The sequence below is a fragment of the Pongo abelii genome, chromosome 18 (genome assembly GCF_028885655.2).
Source record: "Pongo abelii isolate AG06213 chromosome 18, NHGRI_mPonAbe1-v2.0_pri, whole genome shotgun sequence".
Classification (NCBI taxonomy): Eukaryota; Metazoa; Chordata; class Mammalia; order Primates; family Hominidae; genus Pongo; species Pongo abelii.
In genome coordinates, this window is record NC_072003.2 from 11,861,798 (window position 1) to 11,883,928 (window position 22,131).

At 48.3% G+C, this 22,131-nt stretch overlaps 1 protein-coding gene across 2 annotated transcripts in view; it reads right to left on the reverse strand.

The window, feature by feature from the left end:
• The window catches only part of EMP2 (epithelial membrane protein 2), a 48,021-nt gene that overhangs the window by 20,799 nt on the left and 5,091 nt on the right, over window positions 1-22,131 (reverse strand). The window contains exon 1 of one of the 2 annotated variants that reach the window (XM_009250455.4): window positions 6,183-6,577. The exons of the other annotated variant lie outside the window; for it this stretch is intronic. The gene's annotated coding sequence lies outside the window, so the exon portion shown is untranslated. Of the gene's footprint in view, window positions 1-6,182; window positions 6,578-22,131 lie in introns of those variants that run through there. 2 annotated transcript variants of the gene reach the window in all.

The window sequence follows — 22,131 nt, forward strand, 5'->3', positions numbered from 1 at the left end:
CTAGTAGGGGACAAGAGTGTGGAGCTGGGAGCTCCAGCAAGCTCCTTTGGCCACAAGTCTAAGCCCCATCCTCCAACCTAGCTTTTCTAATAATATCCCTCAGAGAACATTCTTTCCCTGTGCCTACGAATCCACCTCATTCCTTGAATGGCTGCCTGGTGTTTTGTTGTGCGGCTGCACCACAATTTACTTAACTAGTTCCCTATTGGTAGCCGTTTAGGTCGTTTCCAGACTTTCTGTGGCTCCATACGGCACTGCAAACGAGCAACCTTCCACTTATTTCTTTGCACACCTTGCATTAATATATTTAAAGATAGATTCCTAACAGTGAAGGCGTTGAATCAAAGAGTATGTGCATTTATTTTACTTGTGATTTAATCAATTTAATTTGCTGCCATGTATACTGGACACTGTTCATACTGTGTCAGCCCTGATCTTCAGAGGGTCTTCAGACAGTATCAAAACCTTTTTCTTTCTTTCTTTCTTTTTTTGAGACAGAGTCTCAATCTGTCACCCAGGCTGGAGTGCAGTGACGTGATATTGGCTCACTGCAACCTCCACCTCCCGAGTTCAAGCGATTCTCCTGCCTCAGCCTCCTGAGTAGCTGGGATTACAGGCATGCACCACCATGCCCAGCTAATTTTTGTATTTTTAGTAAAGATACAGTTTCACTATGTTGGCCAGGCTGGTCTCGAACTCCTAACCTCAGGTGATCCACCAGCCTTGGCCTCCCAGAGCGCTAGGATTACAGGCGTGAGCCACCATGCCCGACCAAGCACTGCACCAACTCTTAAGCATTTATGTGAGTGGGTGGAGAAGACTTGATGTTATGTCTTTGGCTCCTGACATAAGTTGCCCCCAAGAAATATAATTCTGGTCCCCAGAGACCAGCTTCCCCAGGGCTTTTCCAAGTGGTGCTGTCTCCTTGCCACTACATACACGCATGTTGCATTCTGCCCTCTCTGATGATACGAAAGAACAAACAGTTCCCAGGGCTGTGTGTTGGATGAAGGCTGGTCCACCAAGCCCAAGGTGGCATCGGAATTAATCCTTGCCATTCACAAAAAGTTATTTTCCCTTCGAAAAATGTAATAGTAAACACGGATCCATCTCCTTCCCCCACCACACCCCAACCCCTATGCCCGCCCTTGTGCCTGCAGGCTTCAGTGCTCTGCTGCTTTAGGGGAACTAGTCTTGTCTTGGTTCCCCTGAACATGGTTCCCTGGAGCGGTCTCTCCATTTCACCCTCAGCTGGCTCTCTGGCATTGTCTAGGTCTTAATTCAAACATCACCTCCCCAGAAAAGCACCCCTGAGCATACCATGTAAAGTAACGACGCCCCCTCCAGCATAATCTAGCCCATCCCTCTAGTTTATTTTCTTTGGAGGATTGCATGGTCTGAAAGCGTCTTATTCGTTCAGTTGTTTATTGTCTCTCCCCCTCTGACAGCTATTTGCTATCGTTGTCTAGTTCTAGAAATGTAGAGCTGTAAAGGCCCTCGGAAAACTCAAAGCCCTATTGTCCAGAGGTATTAACAGAAACCAAGGAGGGCCAAGACTTGCTCCATCTCACAGCAAAGCAGGAACAAGGTCAGGACTAGACCAGGGTCTCCTGGCTACTACTCTAATCATCGTATCTCAGTGGGAGACTCCTCAGAAGGCCCAAGACAATCTTTCAAGACTCAATGATGTTCCCCAAAAGCCTCTGCCAGTTTGAAGCATAACTTTCGCTGTGGAATACAAACTGCTTTTTTCCTTCTTCAATTTCTTCAGGGGCCAAGCAGAACATTCTAAAAGGCCACCTGAGTTTGGGCATTTACCCACCTGAAGGTAGGAGACTGCACTAGATGAAATGTTCAAGTTTCTGTGTAGAAATCAAAGTCCTAAGATTTGCAGAACTTCTCTTTTAAAAATGTTTTGATCTACATAAAATGATGATTTTTTAAAGAAGATAATAACATCAAAAGGCATATGCTGAAAAACAGTCTTCTGTCGTACCCCTGTCCTACAACCTGGAAGCAGTCACTTTTATTTTTATTTTTTTGAGATGGAGTTTTGGTTGTTTTTTTTCCCAGGCTGGAGTGCAATGGAGCGATCTCAGCTCACCACAACCTCTGCCTCCCAAGTCCAAGCAATTCTCATGCCTCAGCCCCCCGAGTAGCTGGGATTACAGGCATGTGCCACCACGCCTGGCTAATTCTATATTTTTAGTAGAGATGGGGTTTCTCCATGTCGGTCAGGCTGGTCTTGAACTCCCAATCTCAGGTGATCCGCCCGCCTTAGCCTCCCAAAGTGCTGGGATTACAGGCATGAGCCACCACACCTGGCCAAAGCAATCACTTTTAATCTTTTCAGCTGTTTCTACTCTACTTCCTGTCTCCATATTTCCAAACAATATTCATGCACTTCTATTTCTTGGTTAACTTATTAACTTCCTGCTTAGGGAAAAGTTTCTCTTTTTCACCATTATTTGCCCTCCCATCTCCCTTCTTCCATCGTCTCAATACAGTCTACATTTAGATCAACAATTGTCATTTACATGATTGCTATATAAATAGTGTACTCTACAGAGCCAAATAGTGTACTATGATTGCACTTTTCCTTTAAAAACTCCTTTTCCCCTAGCATTTCTAGTTTCCTTCCTTCTTTTCTTCCTTCCACCTTTCCTTCCTTCCTCTCTGTGGTTCCATCTATTTTCCATATTGCTTCAGTTCCTTCCAATTTTTTTTTTTTTTTTTTTTGACACAGAGTCTCGCTCTGTCACCCAGGCTGGAGTGCAGTGGTGTGATCTCGGCTCACTGCAAGCTCCGCCTTCCGGGTTCACACCATTCTCCTGCCTCAGCCTCCCCAGTAGCTGGGACTACAGGCGACCGTCACCACTCCCGGCTAATTTTTTGTATTTTTAGTAGAGACGGGGTTTCAGCGTGTTAGCCAGAATGGTCTTGATCTCCTGACCTCGTGATCCACCCGCCTCGGCCTCCCAAAGTGCTGGGATTACAGGCATGAGCCACCGCGCCTGGCCCAATTTTTTTTTTTTAAATCATTTCAAGTCTTCTGTTGCAGAACCCCAAATGCAACAAATGTATGGTTTTGGTTACAAGCCTGTGGTTGGCCTGATTCTTTGCAGTGTACATTCTCCAGCCAGTCTCTCTCTCTCTTTTTTTTTTTTTTTTTTTGAGATGGAGTCTTTCTCTGTTGCCCAGGCTGGAGTGCAGTGGTGCGATCTCAGCTCACTGCAAGCTCTGCCTCCCGGGTTCACGCCATTCTCCCACCTCAGCCTCCCAAGTAGCTGCGACTACAGGCGCTCGCCACCTCACCCAACTAATTTTTTGTATTTTTAGTAGAGACAGGGTTTCACCATGTTAGCCAGGATGGTCTCGATCTCCTGAGCTTGTGATCCACCCGCCTCAGCCTCCCAAAGTACTGGGATTACAGGTGTGAGCCACCACGCCCGGCCCAATTTTTTTTTTTAATCATTTCAAGTCTTCTGTTGCAGAACCCCAAATGCAACAAATATATGGTTTTGGTTACAAGCCTGTGGTTGGCCTGATTCTTTGCAGTGTACATTCTCCAGCCAGTCTCTCTCTTGACTGCCTTTCCCTGCTGCCTGCCAGGAGGGGCCTCAGCAACTGCTGCTGTCACAGGACAAGTAGGACAAACAATCCATGTGTGGCACTTTTCAGGGAAGATAGCAAATTCACTTCTAACTGTGGGCAGGACACAGGGGTTCAACATAACCCCAAGATAAGTAGGCGATAAGGCAGATCCCTGGGGAAAGGGTGCCCATAGGGGTCATGCCACATGAAAACGAGGCTCCTCATGATTAAAGGTCAAGCTTCAGCTTACACAGCACATCCTGCACGGGATTTTCATGTCAACCTTATGATGCTGGCAGAGCAAGGTATCATTATCCCCATTTTACAGATGAGAAACCGAGGGTCCTAATGGCTGTGGGTGATTTGCCAAAATTCACAGGACTGGAACTCACTAGTTTTCCAGGTCCAAATACAGGGCATTTTTCTACGACTCTCTTTCCACTCACATGCTTAGGGCCTGGTGAAAACCACGCAGCAGCCTAATTAAGATCAGCAGAGAGGGCACAAGGCAGTATCAAATCATCTTTGTGTCCACTGAGCTTTATACCAGGCAGGGGGAATCTGTGACGGTAACCTCTCTCTGCACTGGCCCATTCGCTAAGGTTGAGGAATGACTGGGCTAATTAAGAGAGGGCCTCGATAAGAACCATGCTTTAGGCTGGGTGCAGTGGCTCATGGCTATAATCCCAGCACTTTGGGAGGCCGAGGTGGGCAGATCGCTTGAGGCCAGGAGTTCGAGACCAGCCTGGCCAACATGGCGAAACCCTATCTCTACTAAAAATACAAATATTATCCAGGCGTGGCGGCAGGTGCCTATCATCCCAGCTACTCGGGAGGCTGAGGCATGAGAATCGCCTGAATCCGGGAGGTGGAGGTTGCATTGAGCTGAGATCCCACCACTGCACTCCAGCCTGGGTGACAGAGTGAGACTCCATCTCAAAAAAAAACCAGAAAACAAACAAAAAAAAACCCATTCTTTAGGCTGCATAGGGTTGGCTGCATTTTTCATCCTGTTATCTCACTGGCCAAGCTGAAGCGTTTGCTGTCTTTTTTGATCTAACTTTGAGACTGGTTTGGATTATGGATAAAGTTTTTCCTTGATATCTAAAAGGAACTAAGCACATGTGGTAGAATGGGTTCAATTCTGTTTTCGAAATTAATTTCTAAATGAATCACTTTTTCTGGGTATCCAGAAAATCGGTGAGGTGGATCACGCTGAATACACTAAATGGCCTGGATGCCCCAACCTTGATTCGATGCATTGTAGGTACCATGGTGAGCTGTCTTCAGATTCAAGGCCTGAATACTCCCGATTCTGTGAAATACCCATAAAAATAATCACATAAAATAATATAGAAACAGGAAATTACAACTTCAGACTTAAATTTCTTTTTAAAGGAAAAAGAACCCATAAACAGGGTAGAAGAACAGCAAATGGGTTTTTCAAGCAAAAACAAGAAACCTCCGGGCATCAGAACTGGAGAGAGTGGGGCTGTGGAGGAGGAACAAGAGGGAGGAGAAAGGGGTGAGACACTGGGAACTGTGGGTGGCGTTATGGAAATTCTGCACACAAAGCGGAACATTTGTGGCTCAGTGAGTTTCAAGTTTTTTTCTGTTTGTTTTTTTTTTAAACAGGATCTCTCTCTGTTGCCCAGGCTGGAGTGCAGTGGCTCAAACATTGCTCACGGCAACCTCGAACTCTTGGGCTCAAGCGATCCTCCTGCCTCAGCCTCCCCAGTAGCTGGGACTACAGCTGTGCACCACCATGCCCGCCTAATTTTATTTTTTGTAGAAATGGAGACTTGCTGTGTTGCCCAGGCTGGTCTGAAACTCCTGGCCTCAAGCCATCCTCCCACTTTGGCCTCCCAAAGTGCTGGGATCACAGGCATGAGCCACGGTGCCCAGCTGGAGTTGCAAGTTCTACAGTTTGACGGGAATAAGGATAGTGCTCCCAGAAATGTCCATCTTGACCCCAGGTAACAAAGAGAATTGACACCTCCTCGCTGTTTCCTAAGTAGAGGTGCCGTCCTGCTATGCCTTAGTCCAATGTTTGCTTAAAGTGTGTGTGTGTGTGTGCACGCGCATGTGTGTATGTGTGTGTCGCACGTCTAGCTCTGGGTGTGGAGAAACACAAACAACCTTCTGGAGGCTCACTGGCCCTCCCTCTTCCAGAAGCAACATTTGGTTTGCTGTTGCTCGTGGAAAGTCACCATGAGGGTCTCGTGGATAAATAAAAGTCTGTGGGATCTGCCCACGGACAGGGTAAGGGTCCACTCCTGTCCTTTTCTTCATAATAACCACGAATATCCACCCGTGAGCCCCATCCCCTGCTTGCTGTTGCCAAAGGAAGTCACTTTGGCACATACTCCCTTACGTGCCAGGGAACAAGAGTCACAGAGCCCAGCTGGCTTCCCGCGGAGGGAGAACGTGCTGTTAAGATGACCGCTCCGTCCGCCCAACTCCATTCCCACCCTCGGGAGTTCTTCCTACTATTTAAACCACAGCCGATTCCCAGTCTGAGTTGGAGCCTTTTCCAGGAACTGTAGGCAAGAGGACAATCCCGAGGTGTGGAACCTTTCAATACAGACCTGAGATGTTTGGCGTCTGGAGGTCCGAGGCAATCTCCCAACTCAGAAGTGTTCCACCCACAGCTCCTGCTCCAACAGCCAGGTAGGCTCTGGCCCAGAACCCTGGGGAGGGCCGGGCTGGTGAGCAGTCACCCAGGCCACCCTGCAAGGACTCCCAGGCCTGCTCCGGGGCCGGTGGTTCAGCCTCAGGCTGGCCAGAACCCAGGCCCCTCCCACTGCCCAGAGCACTCCGAGGGGACGGTGGCTTTGGCCTCTGTTTTCAGGAAGGCAGAGGTCAGCCCAGCCTCCTGCCCTAGTATCTGGACACCAGCCAGCCAGGAATATTCAGGCGTCTGAGATGCCATGGGGAAGGAGGAAGCCCATTTACCCTGGGCCGCCCAGCTCCATGCTCACTGTGGCTGGAGCTCTGGGCACAAAGTCAGCATTTGGCTCTCTCCGGAAATGGCAACAGGCGGGACACTGGAATTTGGCAGTGCCCCAGGGCAGAAGCCACTGAGGATCATTCTGTCTGTGCAGCCCTGGGTCTTCCAATCTCTTGGAATAATAACAACCACAATTTCAACAATAATGATAGCCAACATTAGTTGTCTAGTGTGTCCCAGGCACTGTTCCAAGCTCTTTTGCCCGGATTAATTTATTCATTACTCACCAAAACACTCTGATGAAGGTTTTTAAGTTAGCTTTGCTTTATTTTTATTTTTTTGAGACAGAGTCTAGCTGTGTTGCCCAGGCTACAGTGCCATGGTGCGATCTCAGCTCACTGTAACCTCCATCTTCCAGGTTCAAGCAATTCTCCTGCCTCAGCCTCCCGAGTACCTGGGATTACAGGCACCTGCCACCATGCCCGGCTAATTTTTGTATTTTTAGTAGAGACGGAGTGTCACCATGTTGGCCAGGCTGGTGTTGAACTCCTGACCTCATGTGATCTGCCTGCCTCGGCCTCCCAAAGTGCTGGGATTACAGGCATGAGCCACCGTGTCCAGCAGCCTTGTTTTCCAGGTAAAGAAAATAAGACCCAGAGAGGTTAGACAACTTCCCCAATGTCACACAGCTAGTAAAAGCTGGAGCTGGCATCTGAACCCAAGCAGCCTGGCACCAGAGAAACCATTATGTAGCCCACTTAAATGTGAATTTCCCTTCTCTTTTGGGGTCCTCTTACTTTAAGAGCTGATCAGAGATCTAGCCAAAGTCCTAGGCCCACACACATAGCTTCAGATGGTGGCCACTGCTAAGTTATTCCTTCAGGTCCCACATCCTGGGAACATGCTTTGCAAAGCACACTGGGGACAAGGGAAGCAGAGAACACAGGTCATCCCCAAGTCCTCCAGGCTGATGGCTCTTCCCACCGCTGCACGCAGGGTAGATACCTGTCAGTGAGGGGACAGTCCTGTCAGAAGGACAGGCAAGCACTATGATCCACTTTGTGGGTGAGAAATCAAAGTTAAGGAGTTTGTTCACATCATCCAATTTGCAGGTGGCAGAGCCAGGGCTCTAATCCCAGCCTTCCGATCACTGTCCCATTGCCCGTTCTTTAAAAATGAAGCAGTTATTCACCTAGCATTTACTGAGCACCTGCTATGTACTGGGCATGAGTAAGGCATGCTCGGTGTGCCCTGGGACTGCCGGGTCCCTAAAGGGCAAGGGTGTGTAAACGGACGGACATGATATGATGGCACACGATGGGAGACACTTGTGGTGTGATTGGCCCTGTGTTGGGGTGGGAGCAGCATCAGAATCTTCATGGAAGAAGCGACACCTGAGCTGGGTCTCTAAGGACGGGCGGAGTGGTGGGAGAGGGTGTCACAGGCAAGGAGTTCGGGACGCCCCACAGTGCAGAGTGGCACACTTAGGAGAGCATGTGCCGGGCTGGGCCCCAAGATGGACCAGGACTCTCCACTGATCAAGAAGCTTAAGGGCCTTGGAGACCACACAAAGGAGAGCAAATGTTATCCTGGAGGCCAAGGGGGCTGGGGAAGCTTTGTAAGCAGAAAAGGCATGATCTGCTTCTAGAAGAAAACCATTCCACAGTCAGAACGATGGAGTAGCAGGAGGCAAATGTGGGGAAGCTGTTGGAGCAGCCCTGTTGAGAAATGATGAGGGTCTCAAATGAGGTGGGAACAGAGGGGTGGACAGAAGGGAGGGAGCCGAGAGAGCTTCCAGAAGCAGAAGCAACAGGACTTGATGATGGGCTGGGGAACGGGGCACATGATTCTAGTGCCATGATCTGCACTGGGACGGGGAGCAGAAGTAGCATGTTTGAAGGATGAGGGAAACAGTTCATTTGGTTTTAGAAATTGGTGACATGGTAGAAATGTGTTCAGGTAGTTGGAAATATAGTCAGGACTGTCACTCAGGAGAAAACAGGCTAGAACCAGGAATCCTGGTGTCATGGGTACACAAGTGGCAGACAAAGCCGCTAGTAGATGAGAACTCCTGCTCAGGGAGAAAGCATTAAAGGAGAAGAAAGGATGGAAGAGAGAAGGCCAGGGAGGGAGACGGAGGAGTGGGTACAGAAGTGGTAGGGCAACCAAGAGCACATGGTGGGACCCAGAAGCCAAGAGAGAAAAGACTAGAAAAATGGGACAAGGAGGGAGAATTAGCTCATTGGCCGACTTGGCAACCACAATTTTAGGGAAGTGAACTAAAGCCCTTTATTTTTCTTCCTGTAGCATCTCTCAGGGCCGGATGTTGCCTTGTAGTTGTTTACTTGGATATTACATATCTGCCTGCTACAATGTCAGGTGCCGGGCATGTTTTTGCAGGACAGTATTCGCAGCACTTAGAACACGTGTTCCTTATAGATGGTGCTCAGTGAATATGTGTTGAATGAATGACTAAAGAAGCCAGATTTCAAGGAGCTAAAGGGCTAATAACAAGTAAAAAATGAAGCTAGACTTTTCTTTAAAATCTGGCAATAAAAGGAGAAAAAAAAGGTTTATCCAGGGCCTGGAGTCTCTTCTCATAGAGGAAACTCTAGATGGCTTCATGGGTGAATTCTGCCAAACACTTAAGGAAGAATAATACCAATTCTAAACAAACTGTTTCAGGAAATTGAAGAGAAGGGGACACCCCAACTCATTCTGTGAGGCCAGCATTGCCTTGATTCCAAAACCAGACAAAGACATTACACAAGAAAGGAAAGATAGACCAATATCCCGCATGTGCATGAGTGAAAAAAAATTTAAACAAAATTTTAGCAAATCAAATCCTCCTATCAAGAGGTGCAATCCAATCTATTTCTCCACCTGCTGAGGCCCAGCTGGCCTTGTGATTTTTTTTATCAATAAAAGGTGGCAGAAGTGTGACATTGTGCCAATTCTGGGCCAAAGCCTCAAGAAGCCTCATGCATGTCCACTCTCTCTCTCTCTCTCTCTGCCCAGTAACTGTGTGAAAAAGCCCAGGCTGGCCTGCTGGAAGATAAGATACCACTTGGAAGACAGACAAGGTTTACCAGTGAAGGACACCCTAGACCAGCCAGCCCCCAGCTGACCCACTAGCTGACCACAGATACATGAATGAGCCCAGCTGAAATCAGAAAAACCACGCGGCTGAGCTCAGCCCAAATTCCCCACCTACAGAATCATGAACAAAATCAGTGTTTTCTATTTTAAGCCATTACATTCTGGGGTGGTTTGTTACCCAGCAAGAGCTAACTGATACAGTGGAGATACCGCTGTATTAGATTCAGAGTTCCTCAAGTACAGACACGATGACTCACTGACCTTCCCCAGTGCCCAAGGTTGCTCAGCAAATACTTGTTAAATGTTTGCTAGTTTGTGCAGCTTTCACAGAGCAGCTAATAACTGCCATCCTGCCAACGACTGCTGCCTGACCCTGTCAATTAAAGAGCTCACTGCTGGCTGCTGTCATCCAAAGAGCTCCTATAATTATGCTACCCAGTAAAACCACACTGCAGCCCAGAGAGGGTTAATGATATACCTACAGGCACACAGCATGTCAGCATGAGAGTGAGGTTGATGTGGATTACGTTGCTCGGGGTGAGGCAGGTGTCAAATGCAGGGTGTTCCCCAGCCCCACACCCATTAGTTTAGGAATATTCTTTCCTTCACAGAGCACCTTGTCTTGGTGACTTTCAAGTAATCCCCAGGCCCATCAGTCACTCTTGGTTTAACAGCTTTTTCTCTTTTTTTAAAAAATTATTATTATTATTATTATTATTATTATTTTGAGATGGAGTCTCACTCTGTCACCCAGGTTAGAGTGCAGTGGCACGATCTCAGCTCACTGCAACCTCTGTCTCCTGCATTCAAGTGATTCTCCTGCCTCAGTCTCCCAAGTAGCTGGAACTACAGGAAAGCACCACCACATCCAGCTAATTTTTGTATTTTCAGTAGAGATGGGGTTTCACCATGTTGGCCAGGCTGTTCTCAAACTCCTGACCTCAAATGATCCACCCGCCTTGGTTTCCCAAAGTGCTGGGATTACAGGCATGAGCCACTGCACCCAGCTACTTTTCCCTCTTTCATAAGTGACAAGACCTATCATTTTTATAGATGGATCTTTGCTGGCGAGTTAAAGACTGTACATCACTGTGGACAACTCAGCCAGGCCCAAGGAGTCTCAAGACTAGGAAACCAGGGCCCCACCTGGTTAACCTGGAAGTTAACATAGGAAGGGGTCACAGGGTAGAAGATGAGCAGGAAGTAATTTGAGTGAAATGAGGTAAGAGCACAGACTTGAGCCAGACTGACTGGACTGTAGACTAACAACCACTCAGTGTCCCTATTTCTCCACTCTAAAGTGGGGATGACATTGGTATCCCTACCCCCTGGACTGTTGGGAGATAATGAAGTGAAAGTAGTTAGAACAGCATCTGGCATGTAGCAAATGCTATGAAGTGTTACTGACACAGGGCAGGTGAGCCCCCAAATTGGGGCTTTACCCAGGAGAGTTCTTGGCTTCACCCAGGAAAGAATTCAAGGATGAACCAGTGGTGTTAGCAACTTTTCTTGAAGTGGCAGTGTACAACAGCAGCAGACGGACTGCTCCTTGGGGAGCAGGGCTACCCCGTAGGCAGTATGCCTGGAGGTAGTTCACCACTTTTAAGTATATGCAAATTAGGGGGTGGGTTATGCATAAATTTCTAGGAAAAGTGAGGCATCAGGCAGTCGCCATGGAAAGGTGCAGTCACTTCTGTGTGGACATGTCTTATGGAAAGGTACTTCTGGCCAGGCGCAGTGGCTCACGCCTGTAATCCCAACACTTTGGTAGGTCGAGGTGGGTGGATCACCTGAGGTCAGGAGTTCAAGACCAGCCTGGCCAACATGGTGAAACTCTGTCTCTACGAAAAATACAAAAATTAGCTGGGTGTGGTGGCAGGCACCTGTAATCCCAGCTACTCGAGAGGCTGAGGCAGGAGAATCGCTTGAACCTGGGAGGTGGAGGTTGCAGTGAGCTGAGATTGCGCCACTGCACTCCAGCCTCGGCGAAAGAGTGAGACTCTGTCTCAAAAAAAAAAAAAAAGGTACTTCTGTCCTGTCCCTATTTTAGCTAGTTTGGTGGTCTGACGTGTGGGCCCTATCTTCCAGTCCCACCTCCTACCTCACTATCAATCATCACCAGCATCGTAGTCAAGCAATCTGTCATAGAACAGATACCCCCAGGCCTTTTTCTTCCCCAGAAAGCCAGTGTTCTCTCCTCCCATCCACCACCACCATTCTCAGAAAGGAAGCCACCAAATGGAAATAAACCACCAGGGCAGCCTCCAGGAGGGAAGGAAATGCAAACAGGCAGCTTGGGGCATGTGGACAAGTAGGGGACATTTCAGGCACTGTCCCAGCAACGCTTATGTCGACGTTTCCCCAAATCTGCCATTCCTGTTTAGCTTACTCACTTTTTAAACTTACAGTTTTATAAAAGGTAACCTTATATCGCAACTGAGATGGAAAGTCAGCATCACCTGCCATAAATAGAAGGTGCTGGAAAAAATAAATATAATGAAAACAAAACATTGTTATTAAATTCCAGCTCCAAGCTCTTGCTGCTCAGAAGCTCCAAGTCCAAGGCTGGGTTTCTATTTCTTTGCTAAAACAGGATGTCACTCATGTTTGGGAAGTTTTAAAGTCATAGTCGCACAAAACTGAGATTTCCTCTTTGAAGAGGTGAAAGAGAATTTAAAAGGGAGTGATTTGAAAAGGATTCTATGTTACTTAATGCTATGTGTCTAGTCTAACGAAAGCATCTCAGATAGTTCACTTAATGCGTCAACTTGTCTGGGTCACCGTGTTTCTGTGAAGGTGCTTTGGGATGAGATTCACGTTTGAATCAGTGGACTCTGAGTCAAGCAGACTGCCCTCCCTGACAGGGTATGCCTCATCCAATCAGTTGAAGGCCTGGTAGAACAAAAGGCTGACTGCCTCCGAACAAGACAGAATTCTGCCAGCAAATGACCTTCAGACTTGAACTACATCATCAGCTCATCCACAGGTCTCCAAGCCTGCTGGCCCGCCCTGCAGATTTTGAACTTGCCAGCCTCTATAATCCCATGAGCCTATTCTCTAAAACAAACCCTCTCTCTAAATATATATGCACCCCTTTGGTTTCTCTGCAGAACCCTGACTAATACAGCATCACTCTCTCAGGGTACCCAGCCCATATGGACTCACCAACCTGAGAGCTGGGAGGTTGAGCCCCTTAACCGGGGACTTGAGGTGGGGAGGGATCCAACAGGAAGTGACACCACCATGAAAAATTTAGCACCAGGGCAGATGCTGAGCCAGCACCATGGGGACCCATTCCGATGCACTTGGAATCCCACAGTAACATTTCCCTACTAGCATGCCTAGGGGGCTATGAGGTGGCCATGCTGGAAAGAAAGGCAACCTCCCAACCCCTTGCCCGTCCCATTGGAGTGCTTCTGATGATATTGCATCTGCTCAATGACATTGTCTGGCTGTGCAGTTGGGAAACTGACTCAACACAATGGGAATCACGCACTCATGCAGTCTCAGCTGAAAGGCGCTGGTGTGATCATGAGAACACCCCACCCCCAGCCTCTGCCTGGATTATTTTTCTAGCATCCAGTTTCCATCTGAACATGCCCCGGGACGGGGGACCTCACCATTGCCAAGACCACATCTGATTACTGGACCCTAAGCTTCAGAACAAGGGTTCCCAAACTTCAGTCATTTGTCTACCACCTTCTCAAGTACAGCTGGAAGATTTTCCTTCATAATTGTCCTTAACTCAACCGACTTTCTAACATAAATAAATGTATTTTAAAAAGAAATCTTTTGGCTCCCTGGGAATGGAAAATCAGCATCATTTGCCATAAATAGAAATTAATTGTGAAAATAAATACCCCCTGCCCCCAAAGTTCACAAATTCTGGTTCAAGGCTGTTGCCTGCCATAGGAACTAAGCTGCAGACCTGGTCTAAGTTAAAGAGGGGAAACTAGAGTTAAAGAGGCACTAAACACCTTAGCTTCAGCTAAGATTCCCCCCTTGATGGAATCAGAAGAACTGAAAGAGAATTGAAAAGGGAATCGCTTTCCCACTGAGTGATTTAATGTCACGTAATGACAGAGCCATCTAAAATCACCCCAGCATTACGAATCCCACTGTGCAGAAAACAGCATTAAACAGGGATCTCTCTTCCATTGATTCCAGTCCTGTCTTCAGTGGTCTCCAACCAGGAAGCCAGTTCTCCACTTCTCTGAATGCCCCAAGAGGTGGGGCGTGTGTGTCACCATTTTCACAGGTGACTACCTGTCCATCAGTGTGTTCGCTGAGTACACAGAGCATGCGAGGCTCTTTGCAGGCACTGTGGGAAGACAGAAAGACATGGACCACAGGGTCGCGGCCCTCACAGAGAGCTAAAAAAAACTGTCAGGTTGGTTTCATGCCGCAAACCAGTGCCCCTTCTTTCTCCCCAACAAACCAAACTCACCTCCCACCCCTCAGAGTAGTGGACCTTTGCATGTGCGTATCCCTCTTTCTGGAATGTTTTTAGATCTTGGTGTAACTGACTTCTTCTCTTCATTCAGCCCCAGCTCCTAAGTCAGCAGAGAAGCCTCCCCCACTTTTCTGGTCTACGTGATCTGCCTGCCTTCAGCTCTTGAATCACTGAACATTATCTGCCATTTTCTTATGTATCGCTGTGCGCTTCTTTTTTTCTGTCCTGCTCTCTGGAATGGAAGCTCCCAGCGGGCAGGGATTTATGTCTGTCTCATCACTGCTCTGTCCCCGTGCCCAGCACAGTGCCTGGCCCACAGCAGATATTAAAGTCATTATCAGTGGAGTGAGGGATGCTGTCTTCAGGAGTATTCTCCTCCCTACTCCAGGTCTCGCCAAGAAGCCTTAAGCCTTGAGATGACAATATAGCATTCTCTTCCCCTTGGCAGCCCCACGGCCTCTAGCTCTCTGACTCCTCTGAGGGCAGGGAGCATGAATAATTCCAAGGCTCATGATCTGCTTGCAAACTGTGGTAAAAACACAGTGAGGATGCTTGGGGCAGGGGGAGCAGGGGCTCAGACCAGGCTCTGGAACACACCAGGGTGGGTGAGCCAGGCATTCAGTCCACAGCCCAGGGAGGGCCAGGAAGCTCAAGGTAAGGCCAGGTGTGGAGGGTCAAGTCCAAGGTGGGGCTTAGCAGGATGGGACACTGGTTCTCTAGGAGCCCTAAGACCCCCTGAGGAAAAGGCAAAGTGGAGAGACCTGGGTTTCCCCAAAGAGGACTGCCAGGGCCATAACACCCTCATACAGCAAACCAAAGCTCTCCTTGATTCACATCCTACCAGGGTTATACATGGACTCCCGCTGTGCGCAGCATGAAATACCACAAAAGCAAGGGGGAAATGGAAGAATTGAGGCATTGGAGATAGTCTCCACCAGAATATTGTCTGCTTGGGTTCATTGCAATCCCCATTTTATAGATGAGAAAACGGAGGGTTAGCGAGGTTAGGTAGCTTGTCGAAGGTCACACCCCCAGTAAGTGGCAGAGCTGGGAGTGGAACAGTCATACCCTTCAACACCATCTTGCCTCGGGAAGCCCAGAGCTACAGAATAAAGGAAGATAGACACAGAAAACACAGCAAAGGCTTAGGCACGATCAATTTACAGCAATACCAGGGCTGCAGAGAAATCAGGCTGCAGGAAGTAGAAAGGCACAGCATTGGGGCTTTACTCTAAACCAATTAAATCAGAACCTCTGGGGACAGCCCCCACCAATAGGTGATAAAAGATGCCCAGTGATTCCAGTAAACAGCAAGGTTTGCAAACAACTTCCCTTGGCCCTTAAATGAAAACATTCAAAGCACCAGCTGCCTCACGTTCCTGGTGAATTGAGGTCAAGTATAGCATATACACCAATATATGTATTTTATATATGTATATATTTATGTATTATTATATATTTACATGTGTATTCACAGGTGCCTCTCGGATTGCTTAGTTCCAGAGAGAGAACTAAATGCTTTTTTCACGATGCCTCCTGGGAAAAAGAACAGACTTATTTTCCCAACACCAAGACCCTGCTGCTAGAGTGGCAAACCCACTCCCGCTAACACACCAGTGAGTGAAGAAAAGTCATTGGTGCATCTTCCTTTATCTTTTGTTTCCTCCAACTGGCCCTGCCAGGGAGTCACAGGGTAACCTGGGGCAAGTGGCACCTGCTCACTGGGCCACAGTTCCTCCGACAGAGACCAAGAGGACGGTCGGATTAAAGCCGCATTCCCTGAGCATCACTGCCTTAGGTCCGGTTACCTAGAAGCAAAGACTGGGGTGTGGATCCTTGTGCTAGGATTTTCTTTTTTTGAGATGGAATTTCACTCTTGTCACCCAAGCTGGAGTACAGCGGCGCAATGTCGGCTCACTGCACCCTCCGCCTCCCGGGTTCCAGCAATTCTCCCGCCTCAGCCTCCTGAGTAGCTGGGATTACATGCGCTTGCCACCACACCCGGCTAATTTTTTGTATTTTTAGTAGAGATGGGGTTTCGCCATGTTGGCCAGGCTGGTCTAGAACTCCTGACCTCAGGTGATCCACCCACCTTGGCCTCCCAAAGTGTTGGGATTACAGGCTTGAGCCACCGCGCCCAGCTGTGCTAGGGATTTTCTAAGGGATACTCTTGGGTGAAACCAAGAAGAAAGTCATTCGAAGCCTGCACTCATGACAGCTGGAGGTGATGAGTACATAATCCAGCAAATGGGACCTGGGTGGGCCCCCAGTGTCAATCACATCACTGTGATCATTTCTGTGGGTGCACCACCTGTTCCACTCACTATTCAACAGTTTTCCTTAAAACACATTAAGCTTAAATTGATTCTTTTTTAAATATTTATTCTGTTTTGTTTTTTGTTTTTAAAACACGGTCTCACTCTGCTGCCCAGGCTGGAGTGCAGCGGCATGATCACAGCTTGCTGCAGCCTTGACCTCCTGGGCTCAGGTGATCCTTTTGCCCCAGCCTCCTACAGGTGCATGCCACCACACCTGGGTAATTTTTTTATTTTTTGTAGAGATGGGGGTCTCCCTATGTTCCTCGAACTGGTCTTGAACTCCTGGGCTCAAGTGATCCTCCCACCTCAACCTCCCAAAGTGCTGAGTTTACAGGCATGAGCCACCACACCCAGCCCGATTCATTTTTAAACATGCATTACACTGTAAATGGAAAATCAGCATCACTTGCCAAGGGACATTTAAGTAATACACCGAAATGAACACGAGCCTAATACAGTCTTTAACATCGCCTGTATGCTACAGGAGTCATTTCCAAATGCCTGCAGGCGTGCAGACCCCACTCTGGGTGTGTCGATGATTAAGCCTCTCTCAGGCTCTGGTCTGGGAAGAATGTGACCCCGTGTCACACTGGTATAAACGGATGCTGATCATGCCACTCGGGCCTAATGTGGCTCCAGACAGAGCCAACTGCAGGAGGGAGAGGGAGCAGCTGCCCTGACCCTAGTGACTTCTCAGGGCTTCCAGACCCCCTGCCCCTGCAGTCTCCAGCTCAATGCTCACCCAAGGCTCCCTTCTCCCACTCCTCCTCTGGGTCTGCTGAGACACTGGGGATACATCATGATGGTTACTGGGGTGCCCTGGTGAACTATCAGATAGGAAGCGATGGTCCCTGTGCCTGCCAGCTCTTGCTGGGTTTAAACAAATACCATCAGAACTAATGGCAGAGGAGAAAATCTGACTTAACTTAGGGCTAGAAAGCGTCCCTGAAAAAATGGTGGCTTTTTTTTTTTTTTTTAAAGACAGAGTCTCGCTCCGTCACCCAGGCTGGAGTGCAGTGGTGCAATCACAGCTCACTGTAGCCTTGAATTCCTAGCCTCAAGCAATCCTCCCGCCTTAACCTCTGGAGTACCTAGGATGACAGGCGCACACCACCACACCGAGCTAATGTTTATTTCATTTTATTTTTGAGACAGAGTCTTGCCCTGTCACCCAGCGCTTGAGTGCAGCGGCGTGATCTCAACTCACTGTAACCTCTGCCTCTTGAATTCAAGCAATTCTCCTGCCTCAGCCTCCCAAGTAGCTGGGACTACAGGCATGTGCCACCACACCTGGCTAATTTTTGTATTTTTAGTAGAAACAGGGTTTCTTCATGTTGGCCAGGCTGGCCTCGAACTCCTAACCTCAAGTGATCCACCCACCTCGGCCTCCCAAAGTGCTGGGATTACAGGCATGAGCTACCACACCTGGCTGGCTAATTTTTATTTTTATTTTTTGTAGAGATAGAGTCTCACTATGTTGCCCAGGCTGGTCTCAAACTCCTGGCCTGAAGCGATCCTCCTGCCTCGGCCTTCCAAAGTGCTGGGATTATAGGCATGAGCCACCATGCCTGGCCTGGTATGAGTCTTAAAGGTCTTAAAGGATAAAGAATTAGCTGAACAGAGAGAGGAAGGGAATGTGGAAGAAGAACGGCAAGGGAAAGAGCAGGTAGAAGCAGTGGTGAGAGAGGATTAAGAGTTGCAGGAACTGGCAGGGTCTGGTGGCTCATACCTGTAATCCCAGCACTTTGGGAGGCTGAGGCAGGCGGATCGTGAGGTCAAGAGATAGAAACCAGCCTGGCCAACACGGTGAAACCCTGCCTCTACTAAAAATACCAAAATTAGCTGGGCGTGGTGGTGTATGCCTGTAGTCCCAGCTACTTGGGGGGCTGAGGCAGAAGAATCACTTGAACCAGGGAGTCGGAGGCTGCAGTGAGCTGAGATCGCGCCACTGCACTCCAGCCTGGGCGACAGAGTGAGACTCCGTCTCAAAAAAAAAAAAAAAAGAGTTGCAGGAACTAAGAAAAAAGAATGGGCTAGAGTAGAAGGCAACAGGGGAAAGTGATGAGTCCAGAGAAGGGGTTAGACCAGTACGTCTCACCACCAACCACACTGGGGGCATCTTAAACCCCTGTGCCCTGGCCCCTGCCTCCAGAGAGTCTGATATCATTACTTTCAGGTGGGGACTGGAAATCAGCATTCTATCCAGATTCCCCAGGAGATTCTGAAGAGCAGCCAGCCAAGAACCTCTGAGTCAGATCATGTAAGGCCTGGTTTTTGCTTAGGAGCAGTTGAAACTACTGAAGAATTTTAAGTGGGACAGGGGAAGAGTGACTTGGTCAGCTTTGTGTCTCTATCAGATCCTTCTGGATGCATATGGGAAATGGACTGCAAGGCCATAGTGGCTGCGGGGACAGAGGTCACGGAGCTTGTGCAATTGTCAAGGCAAAAGATGGCAGCGGTCTGGGCCAAGATAGAAGCCACTGAGATGAAAGGAGGGGATGGATTCCAGAAGGACTGAAGGTTTGCACGAAGAGACAGAGGACTGCTCCAGGCTTCCACTGTAAGCCAGTGATGGGTGGTGGTGGTGTATACTGAGAGGCCACCACTGTTGGCTCAAAGACCAGCCTGGTCCACTGCTCTCAGCCTCTCCTGGGCTCTAGGCCCTGGGCTTTAGAGCTAATGACCATCCATCTGAATTTCAAGACACTTTCCACATTAATAAGAGAGAGGACTCAAGGCTCCCTTGCCACATTTTACTCAAAACATCATATCACTTGATGATCTAAATATATTCAGAAAAGTCAACGAGGGAGCAGGAGAAAGAGGGGATTTTTCGTTTTTCTTCTGTACCCTAGACAGACAAGGGCAAAGACCCTTAAAAGATTTAGGTGGCAGCTGGGCACAGTGGTTCACGCCTGTAATCCCAGCACTTTGGGAGGCTGAGGAGGGAGGATCACTTGAGGCCAGGAATTTGAGAGCAGCCTGGGTGACAAAGCGAGACCTAGTCTCTACAAAAAATTTAAAAATTAGCTGGGTGCACCTGTGGTCCCAGCTACTCAGGAGGCTGAGGACAGAGGATCACTTGAGCCCAGGTGTCCGAGGCTGCCGTGAGCTGACTGCACCCACTACACTCCAGCCTGGGTGACCCAGCAAGATCCTGTCTCAAAAAAAAAAAAAAAAAAAAAAAAAGATTTAGGTTTCTCTTGACCCTCCTGTAGATGATCTTCCATCCACTGCTAGATAAATTCCATTACAGGGGCCGAGTCCATTTTTGTTCACTGCCCGGCACATAGTAAGCTGCCAATAAATATTAGAATGAACACATGAGGAATAAATCAGCATAGATGACCTGTCACAGAACTCCCAAATTCAGGAATTAAGGATTATCTCCAGAATAAATGTCACAGCCTGCGAGTTAGTTTCCAAATAGCACCCCCTCGACCCTCCACATGTCTGTACACAGCCCCCCTGCAGCACCCCACAATCCAATTCTCAGATCTCACTGGCATCTGCCTACTGTCTTCAGAATGCACCTGTCACCCCTCAGCAGACACCATTTTATTCATGCCACAGTTACTAGGCACTCATTCTGGGACAGATGAGGACCTCAAGGCTGGAACACTGTGATGAGTTAGAGAAGCTCCCATCCCCACTCCAAAGACAAATGTCCACTATAAGACAACTGGGACCCCAAAGCATCTCCTCCATCAGTTCTGTGAGAGAAACAGAACCCTTCACTTCACAATGAAAGGGAGTGGTCAGCATGGGTTTTTTTTGTTTTTTGTTTTTGTTTTTGTTTTAAGAGATGGGGTCTTGCTCTGTCGCCCAGGCTAGGGTGCAGTGGTGCAATCTCAGCTCACTGCAGCCTCAAACTCCTGGGCTCAAGCGATCCTCCCACCTCAGCCTTCAGAGCAGCTGGGACTACAGGTGCGTGTCATCATGCCTGGCTAATTTTGCTATTTTTTTGTAGAGACAGGGTCTCATTATGTTGCCCAGGCTGGTCTCAAAACTCCTGTGCTCAAGCAATCCTCCTGCCTAAGCCTCCCAAAATTCTAAAATTACAGGCCTGAGCCACCACACCTGGCCATGGTTAACCCCCGTGAAGAGCACCCAGACTGGAAACACGTTATGTTCACTGGCATCTGCAATGTGATGTTCCGAGGGGGATGCTCCATGGGGACTGGATGACACCTGCTCACACTGGTCACCACTTCCTTGTCTCTGGATTTCCAGAACAGTCCCTAACTGGTCCATCCATGGAGTCTCTGACCCCCAACAGCCAAAGGCATCATCTCTCCCCATCCTCACACCTGCACAACCTCCATTGCTTACCAAGTTCAGGGAAAATGAGTGCATTATTATTGAAGTCAGTAATTCCTGAAGATACTCTCTTGGTTACAGATAAGGCTTGAGATAAGATTGTATCCTTTCAATCCAGTTCCTTCCCTACCCTCCCATCAGAGACAAGCACATGGACCTACTCCGATGTCTCCTTCCAGACATTGTTCCTCACATAAACATGTGAAGCCACAGAAAATACAACAAGAATTTCTGTTTATATGAATAATATCTTTTTCCACATATACTTCTCCTGGTTGTTCTTTTTTTAAACTCAGTAATGCCATAAAGCTCTTTCCATATGGGTACAATGGATAAACTTTTTTTTTTTGAGGTAGAGTCTTGCTCTGTCACCCAGGCTGGAGTGCAGTGGCATGATCTCGGCTCACTGCCACCCCCATTTCCTGGGTTCAAGCGATTCTTGTGCCTCAGCCTCCCAAGTAGCTGCGATTACAGGTGCACACCGCCACGCCCAACTAATTTTTGTATTTTTGGTAGAGATGGGGTTTCACTATATTGGCCAGGCTGATCTTGAACTCCTGAACTCAAGTGATCTGCCTGCCTTGGCCTCCCAAAGTGCTGGGATTAGAGGCGTGAGCTACCGCGCCCGGCCCCTTGTTCTTTTTTAACTGCTGTAAAATATTCTGCAAAATGGCTGATGGTTATTTAGGTTGCTTCCACTTTTCCTTTTCTCTATTTCTTACCTATCATTGGATATTCTATTCCAATAATGCTCCGTGAGCATCCTCACGTCTGCCTCCTTAGCCAGGTTCTTGGGGATGTGGAAGGGAAGCCCACTCCACACTGTGGCCCCCTCATCCCTCCCTACTCCATCTCCCTCCCTTCATACACTCAGCACTGAAGACAAACCAGGCACCCACTGCTCCTCCGGCAGGGTCCCTGCTCGCAATCTCTGCCTTTTCTTTTTTAAAATTATCCTTTTTTTTTTTTGAGATGGAGTCTCGCTCTGTCGCCCAGGCTGGAGTGCAGTGGCGTGATCTCAGCTCACTGCAAACTCTGGGTTCACACCATTCTCCTGCCTCAGCCTCCCGAGTAGCTGGGACTACAGGCGCCTGCCACCACGCCGGGCTAATTTTTTTTGTATTTTCAGTAGAGACAGAGCTTCACCGTGTTAGCCAGGATGGTCTCGATCTCCTGACCTCGTGATCCACCCGCCTTGGCCTCCCAAAGTGCTAGGATTACAGGCGTAAGGAGCTTGCATTCTTGGACTTGTCACCCCCATCGCTAGATGATAACCTCCTCTGAAGACAGGGAAATTCCCCATTTTATTGCCAAAGCCTGAAGCAGCTCACTGCACAGAGCTGCTTAATAATAACCCATCAAGATTAAATTGAGGAAGCCAGCCTCTCCCTCAGCCT